The following is a 15,081-nucleotide window of genomic DNA, read 5'->3' as shown; positions in this document are numbered from 1 at the left end:
ACCCAATTTATTTTTAGTTTTTTGCTTTTCGCTTCTATTTAGGAATAAATATTTGATCTAGCCTCTGGTTAGATGTGTTTTTATGTTTTAATTAGTGTTTGTGCCAAGTTAAACCTATAGGATCTTCTTGGATGATAGTTATTTGATCTTGCTGTAATTTCCAGAAACTTTCTGCTCACAAAAATAACTGTTAAATATCACCAGAACGTGATAAAATAGTGATTCCAATTGCTGCTGATCAATAAACAAATTATCTAGTTCTTCCTATTTTTGCTGATTTTTAGGAGTTCCAGAAGTTTGCGTTAGTTACAGATTACTACAGACTGTTCTGTTTTTGACAGATTCTGTTTTTGTGTGTTGTTTGCTTATTTTGATGAATCTATGGCTAGTAAAATAGTTTATAAACCATAGAGAAGTTGGAATACAGTAGGTTTAACACCAATATAAATAAAGAATGAGTTCATTACAGTACCTTGAAGTGGTCTTTTGTTTTCTTTCGCTAGCGGAGCTCACGAGATTTTCTGTTGAGTTTTGTGTTGTGAAGTTTTCAAGTTTTGGGTGAAAGATTTTGATGGATTATGGAACAAGGAGTGGCAAGAGCCTAAGCTTGGGGATGCCCATGGCACCCCCAAGATAATCTAAGGACACCATAAAGCCAAAGCTTGGGGATGCCCCGGAAGGCATCCCCTCTTTCGTCTACTTCCATCGGTAACTTTACTTGGAGCTATATTTTTATTCACCACATGATATGTGTTTTGCTTGGAGCATCTTGTATGATTTGAGTCTTTGCTTTTTAGTTTACAACAATCATCCTTGCTGTACACACCTTTTGAAAGAGCCACACATGATTTGGAATTTGTTAGAATACTCTATGTGCTTCGCTTATATCTTTTGAGTTATATAGTTTTGCTCTAGTACTTCACTTATATCTTTTAGAGCACGGTGGTGGATTTGTTTTATAGAAACTATTGATCTCTCATGCTTAGATTATTTTGAGAGTCTTAAATAGCATGGTAATTTGCTTAAATAATCCTAATATGCTTGGTATTCAAGATTAGTAAAAACTTTCTTATGAATGTGTTGAAACTAAGAAAAGTTTGATGCTTGATAATTGTTTTGAGATATAAAGATGGTCATATTAGAGTCATGCTAGTTGAGTAGTTGTGAATTTGAGAAATACTTGTTTTAAGTTTGTGATTCCCGTAGCATGCACGTATGGTGAACCGTTATGTGATGAAGTCGGAGCATGATTTATTTATTGATTGTCTTCCTTATGAGTGGCGGTCGGGGACGAGCGATGGTCTTTTCCTACCAATCTATCCCCCTAGGAGCATGCGCGTAATACTTTGGTTTGATAACTTGTAGATTTTTGCAATAAGTATATGAGTTCTTTATGACTAATGTTGAGTCCATGGATTATACACACTTTTCTTCCTCCCACCATTGCTAGCCTCTCTAATACCGCGCACTTTTCGCCGGTATCATACACCCACCATAAACCTTCCTCAAAACAGCCACCATACCTACCTATCATGGCATTTCCATAGCCATTCCGAGATATATTGCCATGCAACTTTCCACCGTTCCGTTTATTATGACACGCTCCATCATTGTCATATTGCTTTGCATTATCATGTAGTTGACATCGTATTTGTGGCAAAGCCACCGTTCATAATTCTTTCATACATGTCACTCTTGATTCGTTGCATATCCCTGTACACCACCGGAGGCATTCATATAGAGTCATATTTTGTTCTAAGTATCGAGTTGTAATTGTTGAATTGTAAGAAAATAAAAGTGTGATGATCTTCATTTTTAGAGCATTGTCCCAAGTGAGGAAAAGGATGATGGAGACTATGATTCCCCCACAAGTCGGGATGAGACTCCGGACGAAAAAAAAAGAGGCCATAAAAAAAAGAGAAGGCCCAAATAAAAAATGAGAGAAAAAGAGAGAAGGGACAATGTTAGTATCCTTTTACCACACTTGTGCTTCAAAGTAGCACCATGATCTTCATGATAGAGAGTCTCTCATTTTGTCACTTTCATATACTAGTGGGAATTTTTCATTATAGAACTTGGCTTGTATATTCCAATGATGGGCTTCCTCAAAATGCCCTAGGTCTTCGTGAGCAAGCGAGTTGGATGCACACCCACTTAGTTTCTTTTGTTGAGCTTTCATATACTTATAGCTCGAGTGCATCCATTGCATGGCAATCCCTACTCACTCACATTGATATCTATTGATGGGCATCTCCGTAGCCCGTTGATACGCCTAGTTGATGTGAGACTATCTTCTCCTTTTTGTCTTCTCCACAACCACCATTCTATTCCACATATAGTGCTATGTCCATGGCTCACGCTCACGTATTGCATGAAGATTGAAAAAGTTTGAGAACGTCAAAAGTATGAAACAGTTGCTTGGCTTGTCATCGGGGTTGTGCATAATTTAAAATTTTGTGTGGTGAAGATAGAGCATAGCCAGACTATATGATTTTGTAGGGATAACTTTCTTTGGCCATGTTATTTTGAGAAGACATGATTGCTTAGTTAGTATGCTTGAAGTATTATTATTTTTATGTCAATATTAAAATTTTGTCTTGAATCTTTTGGATCTGAATATTCATACCACAATTAAGAAAATTACATTGAAATTATGCCAAGTAGCACTCCGCATCAAAAATTCTGTTTTTATCATTTACCTACTCGAGGACGAGCAGGAATTAAGCTTGGGGATGCTTGATACGTCTCCAACGTATCTATAATTTTTGATTGCTCCATGCTATATTATCTACTGTTTTGGACATTTTTGGGCTTTATTATTTACTTTTATATTATTTTTGGGACTAACCTATTAACCGGAGGCCCAGCCCAGAATTGCTGTTTTTTGCCTATTTCAGAGTTTCGCAGAAAAGGAATATCAAACGGAGTCCAAACAGAATGAAACCTTCGGGAACGTGATTTTCAGAACGAATATGATCCAGGAGACTTGGACCCTGCGTCAAGAAACAAAAGAAGAGGCCACGATGTAGGGGCGCGCCTACCCCCCTCCCCAGGGCGTGCCCTCCACCCTCGTGGGCCCCCTGTTGCTCCACCGACGTACTCCTTCCTCCTATATATACCTATGTACCCCCAAACGATCTGATACGGAGCCTAAAACCTAATTCCACCGCCGCAACCTTCTGTACCCAGGAGATCCCATCTTGGGGCCTGTTCCGGAGCTCCGCCGGAGGGGGCATCGATCACGGAGGGCTTCTACATCGACACCATAGCCCCTCCGATGAAGTGTGAGTAGTTTACCTCAGACCTTCGGGTCCATAGTTAGTAGCTAGATGGCTTCTTCTCTCTTTTTGGATCTCAATACAATGTTCTCCCCCTCTCTCGTGGAGATCTATTCGATGTGATCTTCTTTTGCGGTGTGTTTGTTGAGACCGATGAATTGTGGGTTTATGATCAAGTTTATCTATGAACAATATTTGAATCTTCTCTGAATTCTTTTATGTATGGTTGGTTATCTTTGCAAGTCTCTTCGAATTATCAGTTTGGTTTGGCCTACTAGATTGATCTTTCTTGCAATGGGAGAAGTGCTTAGCTTTGGGTTCAATCTTGTGGTGTCCTTTCCCAGTGACAGTAGAAGCAGCAAGGCACGTATTGTATTGTTGCCATCGAGGATAACAAGATGGGGTTTTTATCATATTGCATGAATTTATCCCTCTACATCATGTCATCTTGCTTAAGGCGTTACTCTGTTTTCATGAACTTAATACTCTAGATGCATGCTGGATAGCGGTCAATGAGTGGAGTAATAGTAGTTGATGCAGGCAGGAGTCGGTCTACTTGTCTCGGACGTGATGCCTATATACATGATCATACCTAGATATTCTCATAACTATGCTCAATTCTGTCAATTGCTCAACAGTAATTCGTTCACCCACCGTAAAATACTTATGCTCTTGAGAGAAGCCACTAGTGAAACCTATGGCCCCCGGGTCTATCTTCATCATATTAATCTTCCAACACTTAGTTATTTCCTTTGCTTTTTTACATTGCTTTTATTTTACTTTGCATCTTTATCATAAAATACCAAAAATATTATCCTATCATATCTACCAGATCTCACTCTCGTAAGTGACTGTGAAGGGATTGACAACCCCTTATCGCGTTGGTTGCGAGGATTTATTTGTTTTGTGTAGGTGCGAGGGACTCGCGTGTAGCCTCCTACTGGATTGATACTTTGGTTCTCAAAAACCGAGGGAAATACTTACGCTACTTTGCTGCATTACCCTTTCCTCTTCAAGGGAAAACCAATGCAGTGCTCAAGAGGTAGCAAGAAGGATTTCTTTGATTATTAAGTTCATAAAAATAGAGTAACGCCTTAAGCAAGATGACATGATGTAGAGGGATAAATTCATGCAATATGATAAAAAAAACATCTTGTTATCCTCGATGGCAACAATACAATACGTGCCTTGTTGCCCCTACTGTCACTGGGAAAGGACACCGCAAGATTGAACCCAAAGCTAAGCACTTCTCCCATTGCAAGAAAGATCAATCTAGTAGGCCAAACCAAACTGATAATTCGAAAAGACTTGCAAAGATAACCAATCATACATAAAAGAATTCAGAAGATTCAAATATTGTTCATAGATAAACTTGATCATAAACCCAAAATTCATCGGTCTCAACAAACACACCGCAAAAGAAGATTATATCGAATAGATCTCCACGAGAGAGGGGGAGAACATTGTATTGAGATCCAAAAAGAGAGAAGAAGCCATCTAGCTACTAACTACGGACCCGAAGGTCTGAGGTAAACTACTCACACTTCATCGGAGGGGCTATGGTGTCGATGTAGAAGCCCTCCGTGATCGATGCCCCCTCCGACGAAGCTCCGGAACAGGCCCCAAGATGGGATCTCGTGGGTACAGAAGGTTACGGCAGTGGAATTAGGTTTTTGGCTCCGTATCTGATCGTTTGGGGGTACGTAGGTATATATAGGAGGAAGGAGTACGCCGATGGAGCAACAGGGGGCCCACGAGGGTGGAGGGCGCGCCCTGGGGGGGGCTAGGCGCGCCCCCTACCTCATGGCCTCCTCTTTTGTTTCTTGATGTAGGGTCCAAGTCTCCTGGATCATATTCGTTCTGAAAATCACGTTCCCGTAGGTTTCATTCCGTTTGGACTCCGTTTGATATTCCTTTTCTGCGAAACTCTGAAATAGGCAAAAAAAACAGCAATTCTAGCTGGGCCTCCGGTTAATAGGTTAGTCCCAAAAATAATATAAAAGTGAATAATAAAGCCCAATAATGTCCAAAACAGTAGATAATATAGCATGGAGCAATCAAAAATTATAGATACGTTGGAGACGTATCAAGCATCCCCAAGCTTAATTCCTACTCGTCCTCGAGTAGGTAAATGATAAAAACAGAATTTTTGATGCGGACTGCTACTTGGCATAATTTCAATGTAATTCTTCTTAATTGTGGTATGAATATTCAGATCCGAAAGATTCAAGACAAAAGTTTAATATTGACATAAAAATAATAATACTTCAAGCATACTAACTAAGCAATCATGTATTCTCAAAATTACATGGCCAAAGAAAGTTATCCCTACAAAATCATATAGTCTGGCTATGCTCTATCTTCACCACACAAAGTATTTAAATCATGCACAACCCTGATGACAAGCCAAGCAATTGTTTCATACTTTTGACGTTCTCAAACTTTTCAATCTTCACGCAATACATGAGTGTGAGCCATGGACATAGTACTATATGTGGAATAGAATGATGGTTGTGGAGAAGACAAAAAAGAGAAGATAGTCTCACATCAACTAGGCGTATCAACGGGCTATCGAGATGCCCATCAATAGATATCAATGTGAGTGAGTAGGGATTACCATGCAACAGATGCACTAGAGCTATAATTATATGAAACCTCAACAAAAGAAACTAAGTGGGTGTGCATCCAACTTGCTTGCTCGCGAAGACCTAGGGCATTTTGAGGAAGCCCATCATTGGAATATACAAGCCAAGTTCTATAATGAAAAATTCCCAGTAGTATATGAAAGTGACAAAATGAGAGACTCTCTATCATGAAGATCATGGTGCTACTTTGAAGCACAAGTGTGGTAAAAGGATAGTAACATTGCCCCGTCTCTCTTTTTCTCTCATTTTTTTATTTGGGCCTTCTCTCTCTTTTTTTATGGCCTCTTTTTTTTCGTCCGGAGTCTCATCCCGACTTGTGGGGGAATCATAGTCTCCATCATCCTTTTCCTCACTTGGGACAATGCTCTAAAAATGAAGATCATCACACTTTTATTTTCTTACAATTCAACAATTACTACTCAATACTTAGAACAAAATATGACTCTATATGAATGCCTCCGGCGGTGTACCGGGATATGCAACGAATCAAGAGTGACATGTATGAAAGAATTATGAATGGTGGCTTTGCCACAAATACGATGTCAACTACATGATCATGCAAAGCAATATGACAATGATGGAGCGTGTCATAATAAACGGAACGGTGGAAAGTTGCATGGCAATATATCTCGGAATGGCTATGGAAATGCCATGATAGGTAGGTATGGTGGCTGTTTTGAGGAAGGTTTATGGTGGGTGTATGATACCGGCGAAAAGTGCGCGGTATTAGAGAGGCTAGCAATGGTGGGAGGAAGAAAAGTGCGTATAATCCATGGACTCAACATTAGTCATAAAGAACTCATATACTTATTGCAAAAATCTACAAGTTATCAAAGCAAAGTATTATGCACATGCTCCTAGGGGGATAGATTGGTAGGAAAAGACCATCGCTCATCCCCGACCGCCACTCATAAGGAAGACAATCAATAAATAAATCATGCTCCGACTTCATCACATAACGGTTCACCATACGTGCATGCTACGGGAATCACAAACTTTAACACAAGTATTTCTCAAATTCACAACTACTCAACTAGCATGACTCTAATATCACCATCTTTATATCTCAAAACAATTATCAAGCATCAAACTTTTCTTAGTATTCAACACACTCATAAGAAAGTTTTTACTAATCTTGAATACCAAGCATATTAGGATTATTTAAGCAAATTACCATGCTATTTAAGACTCTCAAAATAATCTAAGTGAAGCATGAGAGATCAGTAGTTTCTATAAAACAAATCCACCACCGTGCTCTAAAACATATAAGCGAAGTACTAGAGCAAAACTATATAACTCAAAAGATATAAGCGAAGCACATAGAGTATTCTAACAAATTTCAAATCATGTGTGGATCTCTCAAAAGGTGTGTACAGGAAGGATGATTGTGGTAAACTAAAAAGCAAAGACTCAAATCATACAAGACGCTCCAAGCAAAACACATATCATGTGGTGAATAAAAATATAGCTCCAAGTAAAGTTACCGATGGAAGTAGACGAAAGAGGGGATGCCTTTCGGGGCATCCCCAAGCTTTGGCTTTTAGGTGTCCTTAGATTATCTTGGGGGTGCCATGGGCATCCCCAAGCTTAGGCTCTTGCCACTCCTTGTTCCATAATCCATCAAATCTTTTACCCAAAACTTGAAAACTTCACAACACAAAACTTAACAGAAAATCTCGTGAGCTCCGTTAGCGAAAGAAAACAAAAGACCACTTCAAGGTACTGTAATAAACTTATTCTTTATTTATATTGGTGTTAAACCTACTGTATTCCAACTTCTCTATGGTTTATAAACTATTTTACTAGCCATAGGTTCATCAAAATAAGCAAACAACACACGAAAAACAGAATCTGTCAAAAACAGAACAGTCTGTAGTAATCTGTAACTAACACAAACTTCTGGAACTACAAAAAATCAGGCAAAATAGGAAGACCTAGAAAATTTGTTTATTGATCAGCAGCAATTGGAATCAATATTTTATCAAGTTCTGGTGATTTTTAACAATTATTTTCGTGAACAGAAAGTTTCTGGAATTTTCTGCAAGATCAAATAACTATCATCCAAGAAGATCCTATAGGTTTAACTTGGCACAAACACTAATTAAAACATAAAAACACATCTAACCAAAGTCTAGATCAAATATTTATTCCTAAACAGAAGCAAAAATCAAAAAACTAAAAATAAAATCTGGTTGCCTCCCAACAAGCGCTATCGTTTAACGCCCCTAGCTAGGCATCTATAATTTTAATGATGCTCACATGAAAGACAAGAATTGAAGCACAAAGAGAGCATCATGAAACATGTGACAAACACATCTAAGTCTAACATAATTCCTATGCATAGGCATCTTATAGGCAAATAAATTATCATAGCACGCAAAAACTAGCATATGCAAGGAAGTGGAAAGAAACAATTGCAATCTCAACATAACGAGAGGTAATTTTGTAACATGAAAATTTCTACAACCATATTTTCCTCTCTCATAACAATTACATGTGGGATCATAAGCAAATTCAACAAAATGGCTATCACATAAAATTTTCTCTTGATGATCCACATGCATGCAAAGTTGACACTCTTCCAAAATAGTGGGATTATCATAAAATAAAGTCATGACCTCTCCAAGCCCACTTTTATCAAAAATTTCATAAGATTGAACATGCTCCAAATATGTGGAATCTAAAGTTGACACTCTTCCAAACCCACTTTCAATATTATTGCAAACAGTATTATCAATCTCATATTCATCATGGGGCTTAAATAAATTTTCAAGATCATATGAAGAATCACTCCAATCATGATCATTGCAACAAGTAGTAGCATAGCAAAACTAGCATCCCCAAGCTTAGGGTTTTGCATATTTTTAGCACAATTAACATCAAGATAATTTATAGTAAAATCATTGCAATCATGCTTTTTATTCAAAGATCTATCGTGAATCGCTTCATAAAGTACTTCATCACAATTTTTAGATTCACGAATTTCAAGCAAAACCTCATAAAGATAATCTAGTGCACTTAACTCACTAGCAATAGGTTCATCATAATTGGATCTCTTAAAGAGATTAGCAAGTGGATGGGGATCCATAAACTCTTAGCAAGCAAAGATGCAAGCAAAAAGAAGGCACATGGTAACACAAGATCGAACGGAAGGAGGGCGAATAAAAACGGCAAAGGTGAAGTGGGGGAGAGGAAAATGAGAGGCAAATGGCAAATAGTGTAATGCGGGAGATAAGGGATTTTGATGGGTACTTGGTATGTTGACTTTTGCGTAGACCTCCCCGGCAACGGCGCCAGAAATCCTTCTTGCTACCTCTTGAGCACTGCGTTGGTTTTCCCTTGAAGAGGAAAGGGTGATGCAGCAAAGTAGCGTAAGTATTTCCCTCAATTTTTTAGAACCAAGGTATCAATCCAGTAGGAGGCTACGCGCGAGTCCCTCGCACCTACACAAAACAAATAAATCCTCGCAACCAACGCGATAAGGGGTTGTCAATCCATTCACGGTCACTTACGAGAGTGAGATCTGGTAGATATGATAGGATAATATTTTTGGTATTTTATGATAAAGATGCAAAGTAAAATAAAAGCAATGTAAAAAAGCAAAGGAAATAACTAAGTGTTGGAAGATTAATATGATGAAGATAGACCCGGGGGCCATAGGTTTCACTAGTGGCTTCTCTCAAGAGCATAAGTATTTTACGGTGGGTGAACGAATTACTGTTGAGCAATTGACAGAATTGAGCATAGTTATGAGAATATCTAGGTATGATCATGTATATAGGCATCACGTCCGAGACAAGTAGACCGACTCCTGCCTGCATCTACTACTATTACTCCACTCATCGACCGCTATCCAGCATGCATCTAGAGTATTAAGTTCATGAAAACAGAGTAACGCCTTAAGCAAGATGACATGATGTAGAGGGATAAATTCATGCAATATGATAAAAAAAACCATCTTGTTATCCTCGATGGCAACAATACAATACGTGCCTTGCTGCCCCTACTGTCACTGGGAAAGGACACCGCAAGATTGAACCCAAAGCTAAGCACTTCTCCCATTGCAAGAAAGATCAATCTAGTAGGCCAAACCAAACTGATAATTCAAAGAGACTTGCAAAGATAACCAATCATACATAAAAGAATTCAGAGAAGATTCAAATATTGTTCATAGATAAACTTGATCATATACCCACAATTCATCGGTCTCAACAAACACACCGCAAAAGAAGATTACATCGAATAGATCTCCACACGAGAGGGGGAGAACATTGTATTGAGATCCAAAAAGAGAGAAGAAGCCATCTAGCTACTAACTATGGACCCGAAGGTCTGAGGTAAACTACTCACACTTCATCGGAGGGGCTATGGTGTCGATGTAGAAGCCCTCCGTGATCGATGCCCCCTCCGACGAAGCTCCGGAACAGGCCCCAAGATGGGATCTCGTGGGTACAGAAGGTTACGGCAGTGGAATTAGGTTTTTGGCTCCGTATCTGATCGTTTGGGGGTACGTAGGTATATATAGGAGGAAGGAGTACGTCGATGGAGCAACAGGGGGCCCACGAGGGTGGAGGGCGCGCCCTGGGGGGGGGGGGGTAGGCGCGCCCCCTACCTCGTGGCCTCCTCTTTTGTTTCTTGACGTAGGGTCCAAGTCTCCTGGATCATATTCGTTCTGAAAATCACGTTCCCGAAGGTTTCATTCCGTTTGGACTCCGTTTGATATTCCTTTTCTGCGAAACTCTGAAATAGGCAAAAAAACAGCAATTCTGGGCTGGGCCTCCGGTTAATAGGTTAGTCCCAAAAATAATATAAAAGTGAATAATAAAGCCCAATAATGTCCAAAACAGTAGATAATATAGCATGGAGCAATCAAAAATTATAGATACGTTGGAGATGTATCAGTCGGCAGCGCATTAAATGCGTTTGTCCTACGGTGCCAGAGGATAGACCCGACCACTGTATAGCTTTCCACCTCCTGTGTGCCACTGTGGCAGCCCCTTTGTCTATAAAAGGAGGCCCGCAGCGTACTGGGGGAGGATTCGGACTTTTTGGACCCTGCACGCCTTGTAGCTAGTCCAAGAACACCAGATAAACAGAAACCAGCAGGAGTAGGGTATTACGCATCACTTGCGGCCCAAACCTGGATAATCCCACCGCGTTGATCTCTCAATCCCGCTCTTTCCATAGCCCCGCGCCCGCCAACCGTAGCAAACGGGATTCTCCGTGATCCTGTAGGTGTCGTTTCCCCCGACAATATGACTTGAGGAACAGCACTCCACATCAAAAATTCTGTTTTTATCACCTACCTACTCGAGGACGAGTAGGAGTTAAGCTTGGGGATGCTGATACGTCTCCAACGTATCTATAATTTTTGATTGTTCCATGTTGTTTTATTATCAATCTTGGATGTTTTATAATCATTTTATAGTCATTTTATATCATTTTTTGGTACTAACCTATTGTCATGGTGCCAAGTGCCAGTTACTATTTTTTCCATGTTTTTTACCTCGCAGGAAATCAATATCAAATGGAGTCCAAATGCCATGAAACTCCAGGATGAATTTTTATGGGCCAGAAGGAAGGCAATGGGCCCTGGTTGCACCTGGGGGGTGCCCCAGGGGGGCACAACCCACCAGGGCACGCCGGGAGGCCCAGGCGTGCCCTGGTGGGTTGTGCCCACCTCGGGTGCCCCTTGGACCGCCTCTTTGCTCTATAAATACCCCAAAATTCCACAAACCCTAGGGGAGTTGACGAAATATTCATCCAGCCGCCGCAGAGTCCAGAACCACCAGCTCCAATCTAGACACCATCATGGAGGGGTTCACCACTTCCATTGGTGCTCTCCGATGATGCGTGAGTAGTTCTTTGTAGACCTTCGGGTCCGTAGTTAGTAGCTAGATGGCTTCCTCTCTCTCGCTGAATTCTCAATACAATGGTCTCTTAGAGATCCATATGATGTAACTCTTTTTGCGGTGTGTTTGTTGGGATCTGATGAACTTCGAGTTTATGATCAGTTACATCTTGTTATACCCATGAAAGTTATTTGAGTTTCTTTGATCTCTTATATGCATGATCTCTTATAGCCTCGTATTTCTTCTCCGATATTTGGGTTTTGTTTGGCCAACTTGATCTATTATCTTGCAATGGGAAGAGGTGCCCGGTAGTGGGTTCGATCTTATGGTGCTTGATCCCAGTGATAGAAAGGGAACCGACACGTATGTATCGTTGCTACTAAGGATAAAAAGACGAGATCTATATCTACCGCCATATAGATAAACGGATCTTGTCTACATCATGTCATCGTTCTTATTGCATTACTCCCTTTTTCCATGAACTTAATACACTAGATGCATGCTGGATAGCGGTCGATGTGTGGAGTAATAGTAGTAGATGCAGGCAGGAGTCGGTCTACTAATCTTGGACGTGATGCCTATGTAATGATCATTGCCTGGATATCGTCATGATTATTTGAAGTTCTATCAATTGCCCAATAGTAATTTGTTTACCCACCGTTTGCTATTTTTCTCGAGAGAAGACACTAGTGAAACCTACGGCCCCCGGGTCTTCTTTCTCATATATTTGCCTTGCGATCTATTTTTCCTTTGCGTTTTTATTCAGATCTATTAAACCAAAAATACAAAATATCTTGCTGCACTTTATTTTATTTGCAATCTATTATTTCAATCTATTATAATTTTCTCCCGTCATCGTGCCTTCTGGCGCCGTTACCCGAAAGGGATTGACAACCCCTTTAACACGTCGGGTTGCGAGTGGCTGTTATTTGTGTGCAGGGGCTGTTTATGTTTTGTTGCTTGGTTCTCCTACTGGTTTGATACCTTGGTTTCATGACTGAGGGAAATACCTACCGTTGTTGTGCTACATCATCCTCTCCTCTTGGGGGAAACACCGACGTAGTCTTAGCAAACATCATCAACTTCCCTGACCACTCCTGGTAATCTGTATGAGCTAGGTTGTCAGTTTCATGTGCAAGAATTGCAGAGTGTATTCCATAGGCCTGAGCCCAACATGAGTCAAATGCTCAGTATGATGAAGCCATTGCCCATTGATGCTGAATATCCCAAGGAGTTCTATGTCAAAGACCTCTAGTACCTGCCTCGCACCATATATCACATTCTAAGGCATACTCTGTGGCTTATCAAAGGGCATTCTCCTGACGCCAAGCTTGAAGGCACCATGAAGACATTGGTCTTCTATATCATCAATGGCATCAGATTCAAAACTCAAGACTTCTTTATTCGTCAGTTGGCATCTTCAGGCATTGATCTATTTGGCCGCAAGTTTTATGCTCCATGGGTCATTCGGCTGATAAAGCTTCACTCAACCTCTTGAAGGTGTTCATGTGCCAAATCCTCCCGCTCCTGCTGGTCCTCTTGCCGGTCAGCTTCATCCACCGCATCGTGCAAACACTAATGCAATAGCCAGCACGGTAGCTCACAGGCCTTAGAAGCGTGCTCGTGTCCTGAATGACAGAGAGCTTCTTGTATCCCTTCACCAGAAGCAGGATAGGCATCATGACTGGCTGAAGTGCCAGATGCAGAGTCTGCTCATTGATGTCAACCGTATACGCAACCTTGCAACCAAGAACTCATTTGTTGCACATTAAGCGTGTCAGCGGTCCTGGAAGAGTCTCACAATGCTCTGTTCTGAAGACAATCTTCGAGCAGATGGCTTCACGGAATGTTTCAAGTTTGACTCCAGGCCTCCCCAATCAGCAAGTTGGCGTCCAACTCCTTCCCTTGAAGATTCTGACTATTCATCTTCAGCTCCCACTATTGTTGCGCGAGTCATAGATGAAGAGGACGACGCCACTTCACCAGCGATGGCTTCACTGCATCAGGATTCTGCATCAGGCCCCTCTGCACCGCCCAACTCCAACGTCGACCCTGCTGCCCCAACATCTTCACCGCTGGGAACGAGTAGACACTTGATACATCTCCAACGTATCTATAATTTTTGATTGCTCCATGCTATATAATCTACTATTTTGGACATTGTTGGGCTTTATTATTCACTTTTATATTGTTTTTGGGACTAACTTATTAACCGGAGGCCCAGCCCAGAATTGTTGTTTTTGCCTATTTCAGAGTTTCGCAGAAAAGGAATATCAAATGGAGTCCAAACGGAATGAAACCTTCGGGAACGTGATTTTCAGAACGAATATGATCCAGGAGACTTGGACCCTACGTCAAGAAACAAAAGAGGAGGCCACGAGGTAGGGGGCGTGCCTACCCCCCCCCCCTAGGGCGCGCCCTCCACCCTCGTGGGCCCCTATTGCTCCACTGACGTACTCCTTCCTCCTATATATACCTACGTACCCCCAAACGATCTGATACGGAGCCAAAAACCTAATTCCACCGCCGCAACCTTCTGTACCCACGAGATCCCATCTTGGGGCCTGTTCCGGAGTTCTGCCGGAGGGGGCATCGATCACGGAGGGCTTCTACATCAACACCATAGCCCCTCCGATGAAGTGAGTAGTTTACCTCAGACCTTCGGGTCCATAGTTAGTAGCTAGATGGCTTCTTCTCTCTTTTTGGATCTCAATACAATGTTCTCCCCCTCTCTCATGGAGATCTATTCGATGTAATCTTCTTTTGCAGTGTCTTTTTTGAGACCGATGAATTGTGGGTTTATGATCAAGTTTATCTATGAACAATATTTGAATCTTCTGAATTCTTTTATGTATGATTGATTATCTTTGCAAGTCTCTTCGAATTATCAGTTTGGTTTGGCCTACTAGATTGATCTTTCTTGCAATGGGAGAAGTGCTTAGCTTTGGGTTCAATCTTGCGGTGTCCTTTCCCAGTGACAGTAGGGGCAGCAAGGCGCGTATTGTATTGTTGCCATCGAGGATAACAAGATGTTTTTTTATCATATTGCATGAATTTATCCCTCTACATCATGTCATCTTGCTTAAGGCGTTACTCTGTTTTTATGAACTTAATACTCTAGATGCATGCTGGAGCGGTCGATGAGTGGAGTAATAGTAGTAGATGCAGGCAGGAGTCGGTCTACTTGTCTCGGACGTGATGCCTATATACATGATCATACCTAGATATTCTCATAACTATGCTCAATTTTGTCAATTGCTCAACAGTAATTCGTTCACCCACCGTAAAATACTTATGCTCTTGAGA

Source organism: Triticum aestivum, chromosome 7D (assembly GCF_018294505.1).
Source record: "Triticum aestivum cultivar Chinese Spring chromosome 7D, IWGSC CS RefSeq v2.1, whole genome shotgun sequence".
NCBI classification, from domain to species: Eukaryota; Viridiplantae; Streptophyta; class Magnoliopsida; order Poales; family Poaceae; genus Triticum; species Triticum aestivum.
This window is presented reverse-complemented; position numbering follows the sequence as displayed.